Source organism: Bufo gargarizans, chromosome 3 (genome assembly GCF_014858855.1).
Source record: "Bufo gargarizans isolate SCDJY-AF-19 chromosome 3, ASM1485885v1, whole genome shotgun sequence".
In the NCBI taxonomy this organism is placed as follows: Eukaryota; Metazoa; Chordata; class Amphibia; order Anura; family Bufonidae; genus Bufo; species Bufo gargarizans.
In genome coordinates this window covers 420,847,272-420,868,621 of record NC_058082.1, presented here as the reverse complement: position 1 = coordinate 420,868,621, position 21,350 = coordinate 420,847,272, and the positions used below count along the sequence as shown (strand labels likewise).

General features: G+C 43.1%; 1 protein-coding gene across 1 annotated transcript in view; it reads right to left on the bottom strand.

Moving 5' to 3' along the window:
- NFASC (neurofascin) overlaps positions 1–12,832 on the bottom strand; it is a 154,843-nt gene extending 142,011 nt beyond the window's left edge. The window contains 1 exon segment of the mRNA XM_044288412.1: positions 12,504–12,832. The gene's annotated coding sequence lies outside the window, so the exon portion shown is untranslated.
- Positions 12,833–21,350: the final 8,518 nt, after the last annotated feature.

Genomic DNA, 21,350 nt, shown 5'->3' with positions numbered 1-21,350 from the left:
CACGTCGAAATCGGACAATATAGAGCATGCTGCGATTTCAACTGAACGCACAAGTGATGCGTTAAAAACAACGCTCATGTGCACAGCCCCATAGAAATGAATGGGTCAGGATTTAGTGCGGGTGCCATACGTTCGCCGCACGGATCGCACCCGCACGGAAAACTCGCCCGTGTGAAAGGGGCCTAATAGACAGTGAGATAGCTTCGTATAGAGTAGCATTATTACAGCATTGTGCCTCCACACAGCGCTGCCATTCTTCTATGGAAAGACTAGAGTCGTGACTACTACTTTTGTACACACAGCATTCATCTAGTCCTCTATTATATAACTTCATTCTGAAGGCATACTTACTGAATGGTGTGCCATGTATGTGCCACGTCCAGAAAGGCCTACAAACCGCATAATACACACAAACGAGGCTTTATGAGGACAAAGCAAATTATTTTACAAATGCTACTTATTCTTCAGAGGATGAGGGAGATGTTTATCAGGCCTGGCAGATGTGCCCAATGTCTGAAATATATCATGCAAATTATGTGTCACTTTGTATCAATCAATGTATCAGTTGTGTATCCAATCTATTATTAGCAGTGACTGGAGAGGGGACGGATCCGCACTTGTGTTATACATAATGGATGATGCACTAGCCTGGATGGCTACTGGACACAAGTCATTTTGGAATGCCATTTATTCTGACCTTCAACCAAGCTTTCTTATGGTTTTCCTAGGAACAGTCCAGTTCTTGTGCTAGCCTCTATATTGCCAGTAACATATCTGTTGTCAGGTTTGGAACAGCTGATAACAGCGGACATATCTATCACAGACGACGGCAGGACAGGATTCTGTGACATATTAGGATGTATTAATGCTACAGCGGGGGAAATATCATCAGACGTATCCATAGGCCCCCATTAATCTCACTTTGGCTGGTATAAATCAGTATACAATAGTACAGTATGCTACACTATTAAATAAAGAGACATCCAGTAAAAGTTTCGATTTTTTTTTTAACACATGCCAGCCTACGGGTGATTTATGCCACATTTATACTTACACAGATATTCTTTGAAGGTATTAATCAGGAAATCCTCCCAACATATACTTCTAATGTACAGTATAAAATGCAGGGTGAATACACCCTTACTTGTCTTTAAAGGGGTAATACTGTGACAAGTTATCCCCCTATCCACAGGATAGAGGATAACTAGAGAGGCGGGGGGTCCTACGACTGGGATTTCCAAAAATCACACCTCTCACGGACCCCCAAAATAAAGGGAGTGTTAGGTCAGGCATGTGCACTGCTACTCCATTCCTCTCTAAAGGAGTTCCAGCGCTGCAGACTGAGTCTCCCATCATGTAGGAAACTACAACCCATCCCATTCATTTGTTGTTCCCTATACAGTAGATGGTTAGATGTGCAGAGCAGGAAAAAAAATCTAAGGGACCTTCATCCCGTCTCCAGAGCTGCTTAATGCATAACATTTGATGATGAAAATACCCCTTACAATTAAAGTTACTGATCTTAAAGGGGTTGTCCATAGCCCTATCTGCCTTTGCTCCGAAATGCTCCGATGCTCATATCAGGGGGGCTAGAGGGGTGAAGATAGGGATATGTCCGGGTTCAGCTCGGAATCCAGACAACCCCTTTAAGTTGTTCCAAGCACCACTTCTGGAATCAAAACGTTCAATATGTGATATTTCCCCCAACTTGACATAACTTTCATGTAATTCTAAAAAATACAATGTGGTCATGGGCAGACCCTACAGGGAAACTTCCTGGTGGGCCGATGCCCAGGAGGCTGCCTGGTAAGTATTGATCTGATGCTCCCCTCCTGACTCCTAAATTCAACCGTATTGCCAGGCAACTTGGAGTAGGACAGAACGTGGCCATCATAGAGGGGCATTTTTTGAGGAGGTGTTTAGTGCTGCTGGGGCAGTATTGTGATGCACTGCGGTATTTGGCTCTGCTGGGGTGGTAGAATGTGCCCTACTATGTATTGCTGGCCCTGACACTGCCTTCCGGCAATTTGGGCCCCACTATAAAATTGGGCCACTTTTATTTTTTTATTTTTTTCCAGGGCACTTTTAGTTCCTAGTCCGCCACTGAATATGGTCTTGTCATTTATTTGAAATACACCCATAAAACTTGTCAATATGCCAATTTACCCTGAATTTTCAATCCATTGCTAGAAACACAATAACATGAATTTGTCCTATATTTTTAGGGCATTTTCACTTGGTCAGTATTCAGCATCACTATTCGTAAGCCGAAGACAGAAGCCAGTCTAAAACACAGACAAGTTGCAGATCTCTCCATTATACTTTTTCTCTCCATTACAACTAGTGTGAGACAGGGTTCACTATCCGTCTGCTTTATGGCGGCTCATGAAATGTTGCTTGGCATTAACCAATGGGTGGAGGAATTCTTTATGCGGGCAGTGTCAGAAAGTGCTGGGTACCAGGCTGGTGCTTGCTCCTTCAGCAGCTCCTCTCTCACCCCCGTCACAGCCTCGTTCTTTATAATCCTGCATCTGCCAGACACAGAAAACACTACCCCCTTCTACCACTGCATATGGATGGGACATCTGGGAAGTGGCAGTGCACACATGTATAGATGGGGTTAATTAACCATTTTCCATGGTGGATTACTGTTATGACATTTCCTGGCCTTCCTGTGTGGAATATCAGTACATTATTACTAAACCCACGCAGATCTCAAGTATCAGTCACTGACCCTGGCAGAGGATGAACGGTTCTTGATCTGTTCTCCTTTGTAATGAAGCAGATATATATATTTTTTGGGATAGTTCTTAAATTATCTTGCACAGGCTCCGTTCTGGTGACAACCACAGAGTGAAACGTTTGCAGTGCTCTTGGAGGTTGTCAACCAGCTTTCTCCAAATCAGTTTGCAGTTATCTTCCTAAACCCTATTTCCCGGCGCCAATGTCAGCCTTCATAGTAGTCAATGCCCTTCTGGTCATAAACTGAGAAGATCAGGATGCATCATGATAAAGGCTCCTTCCCACACTGAATATGAAAATGTGGAAAATGAAAAAAAACATATATTTATTTGGTAAAATGTCTAATAAAATGATAACACTTTTGTTTTATAAAACATGTGATTTCAGAAAGCAATGCTGCCACAATGCTACACATACAGATCTGCACAGCAGCCATATAAAAAGCTGAACGACTGTATTCACTCTTCATTAAAATGTCCCCAGTCTTTCTCTCAAGTCCCTCACACTTCCAGTCACAGCAGTTATGTATCCCCATTATCCACAGATGTCACCAGCGCAGGTTTATGCCTCTGCTCAAGGATGGTGAGCAGCTGCTGTCCAGTGGCCGGAGGCTCCTTTGTCTGCTCCCTGTCATGCAACTGGACAATGAGGCTCCAGCTGTCTCCCGCTGGACATCTGGCCTTCTACCATCAAAAGTTAGCTAGGAGCTCCTGCCTTCTGACCACTGGCCAATATTAGTAATAACCCAAGCAACACAAGTCCATCTAGATTGTGCTCCAGAGGCCAGCGACTGCAAATAATTCTAGACAAGACCTAATCTTTTCCAATTCTCCCAATCTGACATAGAAGTCTGCATGGGCAAATTTCCCAAAATTGCTTGATCTGTGATTCGGTGAACTGAAATGTAATTTATGGCTGTGTAATGAGGGGCCTGCTGTATTGTGTAGACATAAATGTTGTGGAGTAATTTCATTTCAAACCCACTAATGTGCAGGCCCCATATTTTGCATTGTAGATAATAACATTGTGGATGGGGGTAAAGGATATGGAAGGCCTTGTTAACATGGATGCATAAGTCAATTTAAATTACGTCCCCGAAGTAGAATTCACTGTATCTGCATGTATCTTTTGTGTGTCCAATACTAAAAAATGTGGAGTTCAATCACTTCTTAAAGTATGTAAGTTCATTTACACCATTTCAATGCCAGGAAAACCTGCACTAAAAAATAAAACTTGCCATTACACGCTTTACAATGGTGTTTGATGAGTGACTATGTTGTCCATGCATAACCAAATCTCAAGGACCCAAATCAAGACAATCGCGTTTCCTTAAAAGGGTCCCCTGACTATAAACTGTTCATAGGGTGCACCGACTCAGTGATCCCCAGCACAGCAGACAACTATAGTCTTAGTATAACTTCTCTGCAGCACCCCCAGAGGAGAATTGATGTGTTACAAGTATGCACTGAAATCAATGTGCCCAGTGTAAGGCCCCAGTCACATGACTGTATTTTTTGTCCGCATCCAATCTTCAATTTTTGCGGATTAGATGCAGACCCATTCATTTCAATGGGGGCACGAAAAATGTGGACAGCACACCACGTACTGTCTGCATCCATATGTATCCGTAGCCCCACAAAAAAGATAGAGTATGTCCTATTCTTGTCCGTTTTACTGTTACAATGAACCCGTGTTTTGCGGACGGTTGTGTGAATGCACTCTAATGCACAGACAAGCCAGGGGAGAGATGATGAGGACTGATTGATGATTCATTGTTAATCTAGAAATCACTAAATCAGATAACCCCTTTAAAAAAAATCTCTGGGCAGAAAAGTTTTTGCCAATGTTAGGGTTCATCCTGAGGTGTTCCTTGCCTGGTTCTAAGTGTTGTCATGAACCATATGGTCTTTTGTATAAAGTGAACTCTACTAATCCTGAGGACGAGTTACTTCTGTCATGCAGAAGATGAGCCAGGCTAGGCAAGCATGATATGGCGGTAAGAACACCAGGGATCTTCATATCACAGGACTAAATAAGATTTTGGGGCAGGAGATTGGCACATAGGTGTCCATAAAAGAAATGCAGATGGTTGCTACGGCAGTGACCTCTATCTTCACACCTCGATCCCCACAATGATTAAATGCCGTGCTGGAGGTACATGCCACCATATTGAAAGAAATGTCTGGCAGAAGGGCGTCAATGTGTGAGTCTGTAGAAAAAGCTGAGAGAGTGACAGAAGGGAAAACAGCCGGGGGTCCTTGGAAAGAACTGAAAAGGGTATGGAAGCTAATGGAAAGAAAGCTCAATATGCTTTGAGGGAAAGGATACAGCGAGATGTAGAAGAAAGGGACAGGACAGATGTAGAGGTGGAGCTGAATGTGTACAGGAATAAAAATATGGACACATGCTGGATGGGGAGTGATATACTATACATGTGGTTGGTACATCTTCATGTGCGTTACTCCATTGCTTGTAAAGAAATCTCCACAGATCTGACATGAGAGTCCTGTGAGGTACCACTCTGGTATGGTCCTCAGTAATAAGGTCTGCTCAGGAACCATGTACTGTATGGGACTCAAAAAACTGGGGGCATTGCCAATAGCAACAATCAGAATACAGCAAGATCATTTCAACAAAACGTGTTAGAAAATGATGGAAGTGGTCCACAGCAAGGATTTTGGAAATATACAGATCACCTGCAAGCAAACTAGAGCTACTGATGTCCTAGCTATAGTATGCAAAGTACAATACAAAGTATATAACATCTGCTGAAGACTGTAACACTATACCACCAGCCCGCCAACATAAATTCCCCTCTGACATTCTACTCTCATGAGTTACGTGTATTTAAAATTTAAATGATGCAGCCCTGGGGGCTGAGCTGCGGTAACTCGGCATAACCACTACAGTGTACTACGGTATGCTGTCCGCTTCTGGCTCCATCCACTGCATTGGTTCTGGAATCTGGCAGCCATGGCTCTTGCTAGCAGCTGATTGGTGGAGGTATTGGGTATCGAACCCCCAATGATCTTATATTGATGGACTATCCTAAGGATAGGTCATCAATAGTGAAGTCCTGTAAAACCCCCTTAGGGGATCATAAGACGCCTCATGACAGGTGCACTCTAGTTCTCATATGGATAGAGATGTATAAAATATAATTTATTCTCTTCCTCCTAGCATCCTGGTTAGTGATGCAGGGATTTGAGCCCTTGCTGCCAGGTTCCCATTCAGACTACAGCTGATAGCTGAAGAATCCAGCAGCAGGACACCCTGTGATCACCTTATTGTTGGGGGATCCATCTAGCAAAAAATGTATTGCTGACAGAAACAGGCCCTAAATTAAGAATGATCAAAATGCTACTGAACGAAATTATTCAAATAATACGTTTTATTTACAGCAGACAAATTAAAGCTTATTATTGTTCAGATTTAAATGGGAACAGCCCCATTACAATAAACTGACCACAAATTGTCCTCCAGCTGGGACATCCACTGCCTAGCTGTAACCCCGCAATAAAACCTCCACTTCTCCTGAAGTGTTCCCGCAGGGACAAGACAGGTCATCCATCCAGGGTATATGAAAAACTGGATAGTATATAAAATATATTTTAATTATAGATTACAACTAGAAGCAATGGTTTAAAAAATTGATAAAACCAGAAAATACAAATGTGACATTCTGCTCCTGTATCAATTCTGCACGCCCGATCAGCAGTACCATTGCTCTAAATTCAGGATTGAATAATCCCATTTAACCAACATATGATCTACATTAAGCAGAATATATCTATTTATATGGGCCGTTCAAACAAGAGCTGACATTATTCATATGCAGTAAAAAGAAAAGATAGTAAATACGGAGAAGAGAGTAAAAAAAGAACGTACTAGTTATGTAGCTACGCAAGTGAGAAGCTGATGGCGGACAGCTTTGGGCAAAGGCAATTCACGGGCCCCACGCTCTAAAGAAATCCCAGTATCAATGAGGATACTAGTGAGTAACTCGTTAGTCAGGAACCTGAAAATATAATTTCAGTTTATTGGTAATGAGTTCTTAAAATCTGAAATGGTAAATTGTAAAATACATGAAATGTTAAACTAAATTTTGAGAAACCCAAGTCACATAAAAAATTACCGCAAACAGATCGACGATAAGCAGGCATGTAGAGGACACTCCATTTCCATCTCTTTTGCAGGGAATTATTTTGTTTTGGGGTTTTTTATAGCAAAAACTGAGCACATTTGCAGATATTTGACATATCTATAAAAATAATTTAAAGATTAGCTAAGATTAAAATATGGATAATCTAGTATTAGGATGAAACAAACACTGCAAATGACTATCCTGCTTCTAAGTAATCTGCTGTTGGAATTAACATATCATTACTTTACAGTTGTATAATGCGTCCCAGCATTGGCCTGCTGATAGAAAAAGATGATGATATGCAATGTCCAAAAATGAATCTAATTCCCCTAATCTGCCGATTTAAATCCTCTTCATTCCCCCCGGTCGCTGCCAGTTCACTGAATATTTTATTATAATCGGTCCACAATGCACTATTTTCCTGGTTGCAGTCCCACTGGCCACATAATACAGCAGCATTTCTATTCATTTATATTGCAGATTTAGCTACTTTATTCATTTTATTTGCGGTATTTATTATGCCTGTTTATATAGCACTGCCTATTACTGAAATGAATGATAGATGTTAGTCGAGCAGTTAGGCCTCTTTTACATGTCTGTGTCAGTGATGGTCTGTGACAAGATGGTCAGTGTTTTATCTGTGATGGTGTCCGTTTTTTCCTCTCTGTACGGCCTCATGCACACGACCGTTGTGTGCACCCGTGGCCGTTGTGCCGTTTTCCGTTTTTTTCTGCGGCTCCATTGACTTTCAATGGGGCCGTAGAAAACTCGGCTTGTGCACCGTTTTTACACCGCGCCCGTGACCCGTGTTTCGAGGCCGTGAAAAAAATATAACCTGTCCTATTTTTTTCACGGCCAACGGTTCACGGGCCCATTCAAGTCAATGGGTCCGTGAAAATCACGGATGCACACAAGATTGTCATCCGTGTCCGTGATCCGTGTCCGTGATCCGTGTCCGTTTTTTCATATCATTTTAATGGCAAACTTGACTTAGATTTTTTTTTCATCTTTCATGTCCGTGGATCCTCCAAAAATCACGGCAGACCCACGGAAGAAAAAACGGGCACGGATCACGGTACAACGGAACCACGTTTTGCGGGACGTTAAAAAATACGTTCGTGTGCATGAGGCCTACATCATCCATATTCTACGTGCACTGCTAGGCTGAAAGAGGGATTTCCAGAGCATGTCCTATAAATGGTCTATGAAAACCATCCATGTTCTGTCAGTGGTTTTCACAGACCCGTAGACTTCAATGGGTGTTTGGTTTGCATCACGGGCCAAACTAGTGCACGTCTCCATTGTTTTTTCACTCTCCACAACAATGTGCAAGAAAACACAGTAAAATCAATGGATACACATCCGTGATTCACTAAAGTGTGAATGAGGCCTTACAGTCCAGTCAAATTCCATTAGTCCGCCACCTGATATTTCAGAAATGCTGATAATCTGACATCTTCTAGCAAATAACCAAGCAAACTCATCTGTATATTTACACTGATTTGCTACTACATAGAGTATATACTTTCATGATTCATCTCTCCACCATGTCAGCCCCCTCAGGCCTCTGCACCCCCTTGTGTTATATTCAGCTCATGTCAACCTATCTTCTAGGCCTCTCTCAATGCCACCAGACCAGTGATGGCTAACCTCTGGCACTCCAGCTTTGGTAAAACTACAACTCCCAAGATGCACACTTGCTTGGCTGTTCTCATAACTCCAAAGAAATGAATCGAGCATGCTGGGAGTCGTAGTTTCACCACAGATGGAGTGCCGGAGGTTAGACATCACTGCACTAGACAGTCCTTCTATTTTCATCAAACTCCTGACTGAACTATTGTATTTTCAGATTTTTATTTATCCTTTTTCTAAAAATTCTATAAAAACTATTGTGAGAAAAAGAACAAGTGTGCACGATCAAGACCACATACAGGAGGCCACGTTCCCGTACTGTTATAGACAGTGGTCTAGAGATTCTGATGTCTGGTTCTGGTCCAGTCATACAGAATTGTCTATCTTGCTGTACACCATAAATAGTACCTCTGGCAACTTCTGCTTCTGTTCCATACACTGTATAGTTTCTGGCGTCGCAGCTGCCCAAAGCTTCTAATTGATGGGGATACCCCCACGGATCTGGTACTGATGATCTATCCCAAAGGGGTAAGTCATCAATAACTGTACCCTGGACAACTCCTTTAGACTTTGGGGGGTCTTGCTGCATATGCCATCAGGTTTCACCAGTGTTGATAAGATTGCTACATGCATTAACTAATATTTGTCTGACAATAACCACTGTAACATCTGCTCCCTGGATATGTGATATCAATGGTGTTGATGGTTATTAGAAGGACTAGTGTTTTTTTACTGACTGTCCAAATCCACCAGGTATACTGCGAAAGAAACCGCCACACTTTCTCCACAGTCTTTTTAATGTCAGTGTCAGACCTGCTCACGGTTTAGACCCACTGAATAGAGCTAAACCGCGAGCAGATCCCTCTGCCAAAGAGGACATGTCCATTCTTCGCAAGGCCTGGAGAACCACACGTAAATAATCTGCAGACACATGAACGGCGACACAGAGTCCCATTGAAAATAATGGGAGCCAGTTTCATTGTGGAAGCTGAAATCCGTGGCAAGAATCCCCCGTGTGAACATGGCCAAACTGGTTCTTGATTGTCTAATGCCCTCACTGGGGGTATAAAAGCCAAGATCTAGGGCGAGAGTCATATACATGTTTCAGTGTTCAAACTTGTGACTATATTTTAAAATGTTTCATTGTATTTTAGCTCTTTAGTGATTAGTGGTTGACTTGAGCTACAAAAATACTGTGCACCTTCGGCATTTCTGAGATTGTGACCTGATTTCTCACTGCATGCTACAAGTCAATGTATCAGGCAAACTGATTCGCTCCTCTGGTTCTTATGCGTTCCACCGCACCACACATACCTATAGAAGCTGCTCCGGGCACCATATATGAATGACTCTTCACCTGGTAGCACTGTTTGGTTCATAATGCTACATACTAAGCTAGAAAGAAAATAATGCCAATCAGCTCTTAACCAGCTCTGCCTCTAATGCCACCAGATGTAAGGCAGCTATCCTATAAGTCCTATATGTTTGACCCTTTCAATAGGCCTTGGAATGTAACTCGGATATTAAATAAGCCAGCATCTCATCTGCAGACAGCTGTTTTGGGGTAATTTCCCCTCATCAGTGCAGAGCAGAGAGTACTGGCTTAACTGGGATACATGGTTCCATACTGTGCAGTATGTACTATGGTGCAAAACGCACGTAATCATGTATGGCAGACAGTGGGGTTCAGGCCATGCCAACCAGTGGGGAGATCAGTAATACTAAAAGCAGTACAGATTACATGAACATCCCCTCTACAGACTGTCGTCAATAATATATCTACCCATGTAAACGCTCACTCTGCACAAGACATAAAAAGAGGACACAGGGTTTTCAGCCATGTCATCGATTTCAGGACAAGGAAGAGTTTTATAACTAGGCTGGAAGATGTACTAATGGGTCATTAAAGTGCCATATATACCACTGGACAGAGCAGAATACATACCACCAGCACGTGTACAGATACCTTCATGATACAAGACTCATCCTGGGCTCTAGTCATATACTGCGCAGGTTCCATGATCTACACAGATTCACTGTGATGGCTAATGTGGTAGATTTACTATTGATTGAGGGGGCATTCACATGACCATGTGTATTTTGCTGCCAGCAAAACATGGATCCACAAATTACAGGTGACTTCCATGTGCTTTCCGCATCTGTATGTATGTTCTGCATCAGATAGAACATGTCCTATTCTTGGACCTATTGAAGTACGCCAAAAAAAACGGATGCAACATGGATGTCACACATGTTTAAGGGACTGCACGATACATACGGTTGTGTATGCGCCAGTGGCGCAGAGGCTATGTGACTTGTCTATTAAATCGTTAATACCCCCTGAGGGGAAGGGGTGTGGCTAAGAAGTGGAGGGTGTGGCCTAATAGGCACACCATAAATTGCACAAGGCGCATTATTTTGGCACACAGTAAGAAATAGGTCAGGGATGCCCAACCTGCAGCCCTCCAGCTGTTGTAAAACTACAACTCCCATCATGCCTTGCTGTAGGGTGTCCGGGCATGTTGGGGTTATAGTTTTGCAACAGCTGGAGGGCCGCAGGTTGGGCATCCCTATAATAGGTGGTAAAAACACAGACTAGATAAGCTAAAGGTGCGCCAGATGTATCCTCCGGCGCAATCTACTGTGATAAATCCAGCATCTCTAGAGTCTGCACTGATTACCAGTAAATCTTCCCCAGTATCTTCACGCACAGGCGTATTCTGATAGGTTGACTACACATCCGAAGGGAAGAAGGGAATGCCAGGGGTACCAAACTAGTATGGGATTGAGTTCTTGTAAAATGTAGCACACCTAACCGATACACTAATGTTCTTACAGAAATAAAAAAAATGACATATAAAAATATTCTGGCAACACACGGTCTATAAACAGAAAACAGTCAATGGTGCCCTTCTGCCATGGCCCATCTGCATCCTGACAAATGGGTTTGCCTTATGGCTTGCCAATATTCCCCAGTGCCATGCACCTTAGGACAGGCCCATATCTGAACCACAGGTTCTTCTCTGCATCCACAGGAACGTTACAGCAGAAATCAATGGCCTGTCACTGATTTCAGGCAGAAAATATGAAGGCTAGCCCCACCAAATGACAATGGAGCAAATCTTCACGTGGATCAAACCCACCAGAAACTGGATTTGAATCCGTCATGTGAACATAGCCTTAGGAACCCTCTTTGCAGATTCTGTAAAATTTGCAATAAAAAAAAGTGCACCATGATGGAAACCCATCAATGGGGGCTGCCCATTGCCCAAAAAAGAAATATAGAAATGGGGAGGTAGATGTGACCCCAGCCTTACAAACATTCAGGTTAGTATAACGTGACTAAAAAACCTAAAAATCTCATAAAATGAGTGAAACAATCATTATCCTAATGCTACAAGAGCAGCACCACTAGGCAGCTGCTGTGAGGCCTGTGCCACCATGCCGGCCTCTGGTTGGCATCATCTACTCCTCAAAACCCACAGCGGACTCCCCCTCTCCATAGGCACCTCAAAGATGGGAGTAGGTGGAAGGTTATTGGTGACTTCCCTCCTACAATGGAGTCAAAGACTTGGGGTGACCGGGCACCCAGGTTTATGGGGTGGTCCGGCACCAAGCCTAAGGTCCAGTTTGGGGTTCCCTCAAGGTGCACCCCTAATGATACATTCTCCTTTATGAAGGCCATGGGTGGGTGAAGTTGAGGGTCTCCTCAATAAGAGGCTGTGGCAACCATTGCAGCCATATGTAAGGGAACTCAGATTAACCTCTTAAATGCCAGCCCAGATATCCCCAGCCCTATAGAATGGACAATGGTCTTCACATGGACAGAACAGCCAAGAGTTTTCAGTGAGGAGCACACAAAGGCACAGTATGGCAGAGGTGGCCCTGGCACAAAGAGGGGACAATGAGGCAGGTACAGAGCCCCAAGCATACCCGGACTGACACAGGACGGGAGAGGCCCCCTCCCTGCACCCGCAGTGCTGACCTGTCATATCTGCCGGTCCCGATGTCCGCAATGGTCCTGTGACTGCGCAATTCCGCCGCCCGGCCGGGTGATGCTGCAGGAATGTGGAGCGCTGCGGTGGAGCACAAGCTGCTGCTCTGTAGGCGCACCGCTATATGCCCGTCCGGTGTAGAGGGAGAGGCATCTGCACGTAGATACAAGATGCTGGGATGATGCAGAGGCGTCCTACACTCTGGGTGGGTGCAGGGCTGGAGGTGACCAGGACGAGCTGCCGGACGGTCAGGACTGTGTGACAGGCTGTCAGGGAGCTGTCCCTCTCTTCGTGCACCGCATTAGGGCAGAAACCAGCGTGCGCGTCCCCCTAGCCGAGCGCGCCCCCGCCTCCCCTCACTCTACAGCTGGCGGGGCCGGGAGCGCGCCTCTGTGTGGAGACCAGTGTGAATGGCTGGCGGCAGAACAATGCATGGAATAACCTACACAAGGCCATATGGTGAACGGAGCCCTCACACACCCCTGCCGTTATAGAGAAGGCGGGCACGTCCCCCAGAGTGGGCAGCCCTGGGGGAGATTTATCAATGCGGCAGGTGTGCCAGTCTACAGGCTCCATTACCCGAAATCCAATGGACTTCTTACCCAAGACCACCCAGCTTACCAACTGTCTGTAAAGGAGCAATGCATTCCCAGTGACACATTTATTTCTGTCTACAATGTCAGTGCCACCATTCACAGTGCCAGGCCCCATTTAACAGTGCCAGCTAGGGTGTGTTGGGGCAAACCCCCCACCTCTATGAACACAGACACACTTGCTAAATCGAATTCTCTCTCTCCTTTATTCCATAAAGGTATCCATTTTTATCATACAGATAAGCACAGACAAAACTGGCACACCACCAAAGGGGCGGAAGGCAAAACTAAATGGTTGGTTATTCATGAAAGGCAATACTTCCGCACCATACTAACAGAATCTTTTAAATGGTTAAAAACTTCTAATAATTTAGAAGCTTCTGCAGACTCATCTCAAAGTTAGTATTCGTCAGCAGCACATCCCGAATTCAGAAAGAACATAACTCTCTCTCGTATGTCAGACTCTGGTAAGGAAGCGGGGGGCTTACCTTGGCCTTGCAGCTAGGAGCATTTGATTTATAGACACAGAGACACCCTACGTCCTGCCAGCTGGTTCATTCATTTTTCCATATATGTACAAGATGGAGGACATGTTTATACAAAATGGATTCTCATCCCTCACAGGTACCCCCATTAAGTGTCAACTAGAGTACCCCCATTAACAGTGTCAGCTACAGTGCCTCCATTAACAGTGTCAGCTAGAGTACCCACATTAACAGTGCCAGGTAAAGTGCCCCCATTAACAATGTTAGCTAGAGTGCCCCCATTAACAGTGCCATCTAGAGTGCCCCCATTAACAGTACCAGCTAGAGTGCCCCCATTAACATTGCTTGCCAGGGAGTACCCCCATTAAACGTGTCAGTTAGAGTGCCCCTTTAATAGTCCCAGCCAAAGAGTGACCCTAATTATAGTGCCAGTCAGAGATTGCCCCAAGTAACAGTTTCAAGTAATCTTGCCAGACAGAGAAGACCCCAGTAACAAAGTTCCTCCATGAACAGTGCTAGCCAGAGAGTGCCCCCATGAACAGTGCCAGCCAGAGAGTGCTCCCATGAACAGTGCCAGCCAGAGAGTGCCCCCATGAACAGTGCCAGCCAAAGAGTGCCCCGTGAACAGTGCGAGCCAGAGTACCCACAATAAATCCCTCCATTAGAGCATCTCAGCTCTGTACAGAAAAAGGGTTCCATATTTGTAATAAAGATCAATTTAAAAAATGATTTTTAGCTCAAAATGAGTACAATGCAATAATTAAAATAAACTGTCCCCTAAGGTGTACATAGCCTTTAAGTGTGTCATGTATGATATGCCATATGATGTGATGTATATGTTTTCAGTTGCTGTGAGACACCAGTAGGGAAATAGTGAAATGTAATCTCACTACTGTAGGTGAAACATCCTGTATGTACTGAGGTCAGGTACATAGCTGTATACTGTATTGATGATGTCAGAGATAGGCTGTGATTGGCAATCAGATACCCTCAAGCAGTATGTTGATAGTTGCAGTGACTATGTGTAATGTGAACTGCATTGTTTATTGAAAGAAACAAACCTTAGTTGTAGAAGAAATGCCTTGTGCTACTTAGGGGTTGATGCCAAATATGCAGCAATGCTATGCTGAGTCACAAGTCAACCTAAGGGCGGTCACACCACAGAGCTCATTTGTTTGCATAAATATAGGTGCCTGGTGGGAAATTGTGGTGAGAGTATGATGTGCGCAAGAGATAGTGCTGGGAGATGGAGAGCCAGCAAATTCCTGCATGATAGCTAGCAAGCAGCTGGAAGTGTGTGACACTCTCAAATCAACGCACCACCTTGGCGCCTACAGAGGGTCAAGCAGCTGAGATGGTAGCCTGAAGTAGGGTTAACTGCCTTGGGCTACCTACTTCCTGCACCTGTGTAAAAGTCAGGGCAGATGTAAACATCAACCACAGTAGATTGGTGTGCGGAGTGTATCACCAGGAGAGTTACCGCAGCCTATATATGCCGGAGAGTTGCCAAGCAATCTATATTGCCGCAGCTCGAAGGATACTTCAGATGCTGCCACATGTTCAGGGTTTTTTTGTTTTGTTTTTTAAATAATTTTTATTCATTGCACCAGTACATTGTAAAATATTACAAAAGTTTACAAGATAAGAGTAAGGATGGTACAAGTTTCCATTTTCATCTTCTTTAACAATGACATATCAATCAGATTACAAATTAATACGTTCACATATTTTTACTCCTTGTATGCAGCAATGCATTTAAGGACCATGGATGTGCTAATTGGGTTTCCAGAGCAAAATTGGAGTAATGATGTGTCATATGCATCCAATCCATGCAGTGTCTAAGAAGGCACCACAGATTATAAAGTCTAACGTTTGGTATATTCAAGCCTCCCCTATCTCTAGGTAGCATTAACTTTGAGATGGCTATGCACGGTTTCTTTCCTGACCACAGGAAACTGGTAAACACTGATTGAAGCTCCTTGACATCTGTATGTTTTAAAAGCATTGCAATTGTTTGGAGGGGATATAGCAGCTTGGGGAAACAGATCGTTTTTATCAAGTGACTTCTGCCCGTCAGTGACAGTGGGAGATTTTGCCATCTTTTAAGATCTTTTGTAATCGTTTTAAAGAGGGGAAGATAGTTTAGATTATAAAGTGAGGTAGTCGATTTCCCTATCTTGATGCCTATACACTCACCTAAAGAATTATTAGGAACACCATACTAATACGGTGTTGGACCCCCTTTTGCCTTCAGAACTGCCTTAATTCTACGTGGCATTGATTCAACAAGGTGCTGGGATGCACATCCAGGGCACGAAGCTCCCGTTCCACCACATCCCAAAGATGCTTTATTGGGTTGAGATCTGGTGACTGTGGGGGCCATTTTAGTACAGTGAACTCATTGTCATGTTCAAGAAACCAATTTGAAATGATTCGAGCTTTGTGACATGGTGCATTATCCTGCTGGAAGTAGCCATCAGAGGATGGGTACATGGTGGTCATGAAGGGATGGACATGGTCAGAAACAATGCTCAGGTAGCCCGTGGCATTTAAACGATGGCCAATTGGCACTAAGGGGCCTAAAGTGTGCCCAGAAAACATCCCCCACACCATTACACCACCACCACCAGCCTGCACAGTGGTAACAAGGCATGATGGATACATGTTCTCATTCTGTTTACGCCAAATTCGGACTCTACCATTTGAATGTCTCAACAGAAATCGAGACTCATCAGACCAGGCAACATTTTTCCAGTCTTCAACAGTCCAATTTTGGTGAGCTCGTGCAAATTGTAGCCTCTTTTTCCTATTTGTAGTAGAGATGGGTGGTACCCGGTGGGGTCTTCTGCTGTTTTAGCCCACCTTTCTTTCCCATTATGACATTCAGTTTGGAGTTCAGGAGATTGTCTTGACCAGGACCACAACCCTACATGCATTGAAGCAACTGCCATGTGATTGGTTGACTAGATAATCGCATTAATGAGAAATAGAACAGGTGTTCCTAATAATTCTTTAGGTGAGTGTATATGTAATATAGGAATTGCTTAACATAATTTTTTTGCAGTTTTCTGGGAGTTTGTCTTTCATTCACTTTTGAGGATGTCAGGGGCATCAACATACATTTATCAATGTTTATCTTAAAGCCCGAAACTGGCCCAAAAGAGTCCAGAAGTTGTAGGACCCCCTCAAGTTATTCCGTGGGGTCTGCCAAAAATAATAACAGATCATCTGCAAAAAGTGATGTGTGTACTTCCTGATTGCCTATTTTGATTCCCTTGAAGATGTCTCCTCCCTCTAGTATACAGATTAATGGTTCTAGAGCCAAGTTGAATAGGAGAGGGGATAGAGGACACCCTTGATGGGTTCCTCTACAAAGTGAAAAAGGTGATGATAGGAAACCTGGGATTGCAATTTAGACCTGGGGGGGGGGGGGGGGGGGGCGGTGTATAGGGCAGATATAAATGTTCTAAATGAACCGGAGAATTTCATCCTGTCCAGGACCTCATTCATTCAGTTCCACCTGACGTTATCAAACGCCTTCTCCGCATCTATTGCCAGCAACATCGGCAAATGGGAATTGCACAGCTTCCGTTGTACTGCATCCAATACCGTCAGAACTTTACGTATGTTGGACACTGCGGATCTGCCCTTGACAAAACCAGACTGGGACAGAGACACTAGATCCAGCATGATGTTAGAAAGCCTGTCAGCCATAATTTTGGCCGCTAGTTTAAGGTCAACATTTATCACAGATATTGGGCAATATGAAGAAGGTTGTAGTGTGTCTTTGCCTGGTTTGGGGATTAGTTTTATGTGTGCTAGATTATTTGATGCTGATAATGGGGTGCCTGTTAATAAACCATTAAACACCGCCGCCAGTGGACTTTTAAGTTCCTCACTTAACATTTTATAGAATTCGCCAGTGTATCCGTCAGGGCCCAGGGCCTTATGTAAATGTAATTTTTTTAATGGCCATGAGTATCTCATCTTCTGAGATTATGGAATTTAGGGATTCCAATTGGTTCTCAGTGGGTACTGGTAGGGATACACAATGCAATAAAAATGTCGACAAAGATGCCGGGGGCCCAGGGTTTTTATATAGTGTCTCATAATAATCACCTAGAATAGTTGCAATTTTATCTCGTTTGTTGTGTATTGTTCCATATTTTCAAAATGTGATGTTGTCATCTGGAGTTTTTTTATTAGATTGGCCAATAGTTTACTTGACTTTTTACCCCCTCTGAAGAGTTTAGCCTCTAAACTAGACATATCTAACCGCATTTTTCGTTCGTACCACAATTCATATTCCCGTTTCGCCTCTTCCCATATCTTTTTTGTCTGTTCAGTTAGTAAATTTAAATGCGTTGTGTACTCTTTCCTTAGAGAAAGGCTTAGTTCCTGTAGTTGCTGAGCTACTTTTCTTTTCAGTCCTCCCACATAGGCCATGATCCTGCCTCTAAATACCGCTTTGGCCGTATCCCAGTACAGGGATGGATTATCTATACTTGAGATATTAATGTCCCTGAAATTGTCGTCAGAGTATAGATGTGAAGGGAACCGCCAGACAATACTCTGACCTTTCGGTATTACATTTAGGAGCGAGATGGAAATGGGGCTGTGGTCAGATATTATAATATTGTGGATTTGAGAATCGACTACTCTAGACTTCAGAGTGTCCGCTATCAAGAATCATGTGACTGAGAGTAAAAAGTAAACTCTCTGTCATCAGGGTTCATAAGCCTCCAAATATCTGTCAGGGCAGTGTCCTGGAGAAAAGGCTCCAGAACTTTGTCATGAGCATGTGTTAGACCTGAGTGTGCGTCAGTTCTCTTTCTGTCTTCAGCAGTATTGACAACCGTGTTAAGGTCGCCACCTACTATCTTCGCTGGTACTAGGTCTTTATTAAGTCTGACTGTGAGGTCAGTATAGAACTTTTTGTTGCCCCCATTGGGTCCATATATATTGTAGAGGCTGATCTCACCATCGTCTGTATTCAAGTGTAAAGAGCACGACCGTCTGTTATCATCTATCTCTGATCCTAGAATATTATATGCTAGGTTTTTGTGTAAAAGTATGAGCTTTGTGTCTGACCGCTTGTGATCCCACTACCTTCCCCACCCATGATTTCTCCATCCTATGGAAGTCATCTAATAATAAATGGGTCTCCTGTAGCATAGCTATATCAGCTCGGAGGTGTTTTAGGTGCCTCAAAATCTTATTACGCTTTTGTGGGGAGCGCAACCCCTTAACATTCCACGAGACAATTTTCACAGTAGTGCCACGTTGAATAATGCATCACTGAAATGGTCAAAAGCAGACATTTAACATTGTCCCACCCTTCTTTGTAACCCTCCCTTTCAACCCCTAAACTGAAAGAACTCATAACCTTAAACTCTAACATAGTAAGAGCAAAGAACGCCTTATAGTATATCAGAGGCCTCCTCACAGCTCTTACTGACTTCACTTTTTTCCTCATGTGAGATCAAATACCACAATAGTTGTGTATTGGTTCCCGGCATTAGGAGAGAATTATAAGGCAAAACATCCTGATATATTCATATTACTTTACCTTACCCCTTATGACTTCTAATAACCAGAATGGACAAGTGACTATTGAAACCACAAAATTAAACTAGGTAGATTCCCTAATTAGATCCCATCCCCACAATTTTCCAAGGAAGCTATAAAACACGGTTATATATTCACCGCTAACAGCTCTTGATCATGTCCTCGTATACTGGAACATTTTTATGGACGCATAACGGGTTCTTTGCGGGCTTTAACCACTTCAGCCCCCCTAGCTTAAACACCCTTAATGATCAGGCCACTTTTTACACTTCTGCACTACACTACTTTCACCGTTTATTGCTCGGTCATACAACTTACCACCCAAATGAATTTTACCTCCTTTTCTTCTCACTAATAGAGCTTTCATTTGGTGGTATTTCATTGCTGCTGACATTTTTACTTTTTATGTTATTAATCGAAGTTTAACTAAATTTTTGCCAAAAAATGACATTTTTCACTTTCAGTTGAAAAAGTTTTCCAAAAAAACGACATCCATATATACATTTTTCGCTAAATTTATTGTTCTACATGTCTTTGATATAAAAAAAATATGTTTGGGTAAAAAAAAAAATGGTTTGGGTAAAAGTTATAGCATTTACAAACTATGGTACAAAAATTTTAATTTCTGCTTTTTGAAGCAGCTCTGACTTTCTGAGCACCTGTCATGTTTCCTGAGGTTCTACAATGCCCAGACAGTAGAAAAAAACCACAAATGACCCCATTTCGGAAAGTAGACACCCTAAGGTATTCGCTGATGAGCATAGTGAGTTCATAGAACTTTTTTTTTTGTCACAAGTTAGCGGAAAATGATGATTTTTTATTTTTATTTTTTTCCTTACAAAGTCTCATTCCACTAACTTGTGACAAAAAAATAAAAACTTCCATGAACTCACTATGCCCATCATGAAATACCTTGGGGTGTCTTCTTTCCAAAATGGGTTCACTTGTGTGGTAGTTATACTGCCCTGGCATTTTAGGGGCCCAAATGCGTGCAAAGTAGTTTGCAATCAAAATGTGTAAAAAATGGCCTGTGAAATCCAAAAGGTGCTCTTTGGAATGTGGGCCCCTTTGCCCACCTAGGCTGCAAAAAAGTGTCACACATCTGGTATCGCCGTACTCAGAAGAAGTAGGGCAATGTGTTTTGGGGTGTCTTTTTACATATACCCATGCTGGGTGAGAGAAATATCTTGGCAAAAGACAACTTTTCCCATATTTTTTTATACAAAGTTGGCATTGACCAAGATATTTATCTCACCCAGCATGGGTATATGTAAAAAGACACCCCAAAACACATTCCCCAACTTCTCCTGAGTACGGCGATACCACATGTGTGACACTTTTTTGCAGCCTAGGTGGGCAAAGAGGCCCACATTCCAAAGAGTACCTTTCGGATTTCACAGGCCATTTTTTACAGATTTTGATTGCAAACTACTTCGCACGCATTTGCGCCCCTAAAATGCCAGGGCAGTATAACTACCCCACAAGTGACCCCATTTTGAAAAGAAGACACCCCAAGGTATTTCATGATGGGCATAGTGAGTTCATGGAAGTTTTTATTTTTTGTCACAAGTTAGTGGAATATGAGACTTTGTAATAAAAAAATAAGTAAAAAAACATCATTTTCCGCTAACTTGTAACAAAAAATAAAAAATTCTAGGAACTTGCCATGCCCCTCACGGAATACCTTGGGGTGTCTTCTTTCCAAAATGGGGTCACTTGTGGGGTAGTTATACTGCCCTGGCATTTTAGGGGCCCAGATGCGTGAGAAGTAGTTTGAAATCAAAATCTGTAAAAAATGCCCTGTGAAATCCAAAAGGTGCTCTTTGGAATGTGGGCCCATTTGCCCACCTAGGCTGCAAAAAAGTGTCACACATCTGGTATCGCCGTACTCAGGAGAAGTTGGGGAATGTGTTTTGGGGTGTCATTTTACATATACCCATGCTGGGTGAGATAAATATCTTGGTCAAATGCCACCTTTGTATAAAAAAATGGGAAAAGTTGTCTTTTGCCGAGATATTTCATTTTACATATACCCATGCTGGGTGAGAGAAATATCTCGGCAAAAGACAACTTTTCCCATTTTTTTATACAAAGGTGGCATTTGACCAAGATATTTATCTCACCCAGCATGGGTATATGTAAAATGACACCCCAAAACACATTCCCCAACTTCTCCTGAGTACGGCTATAC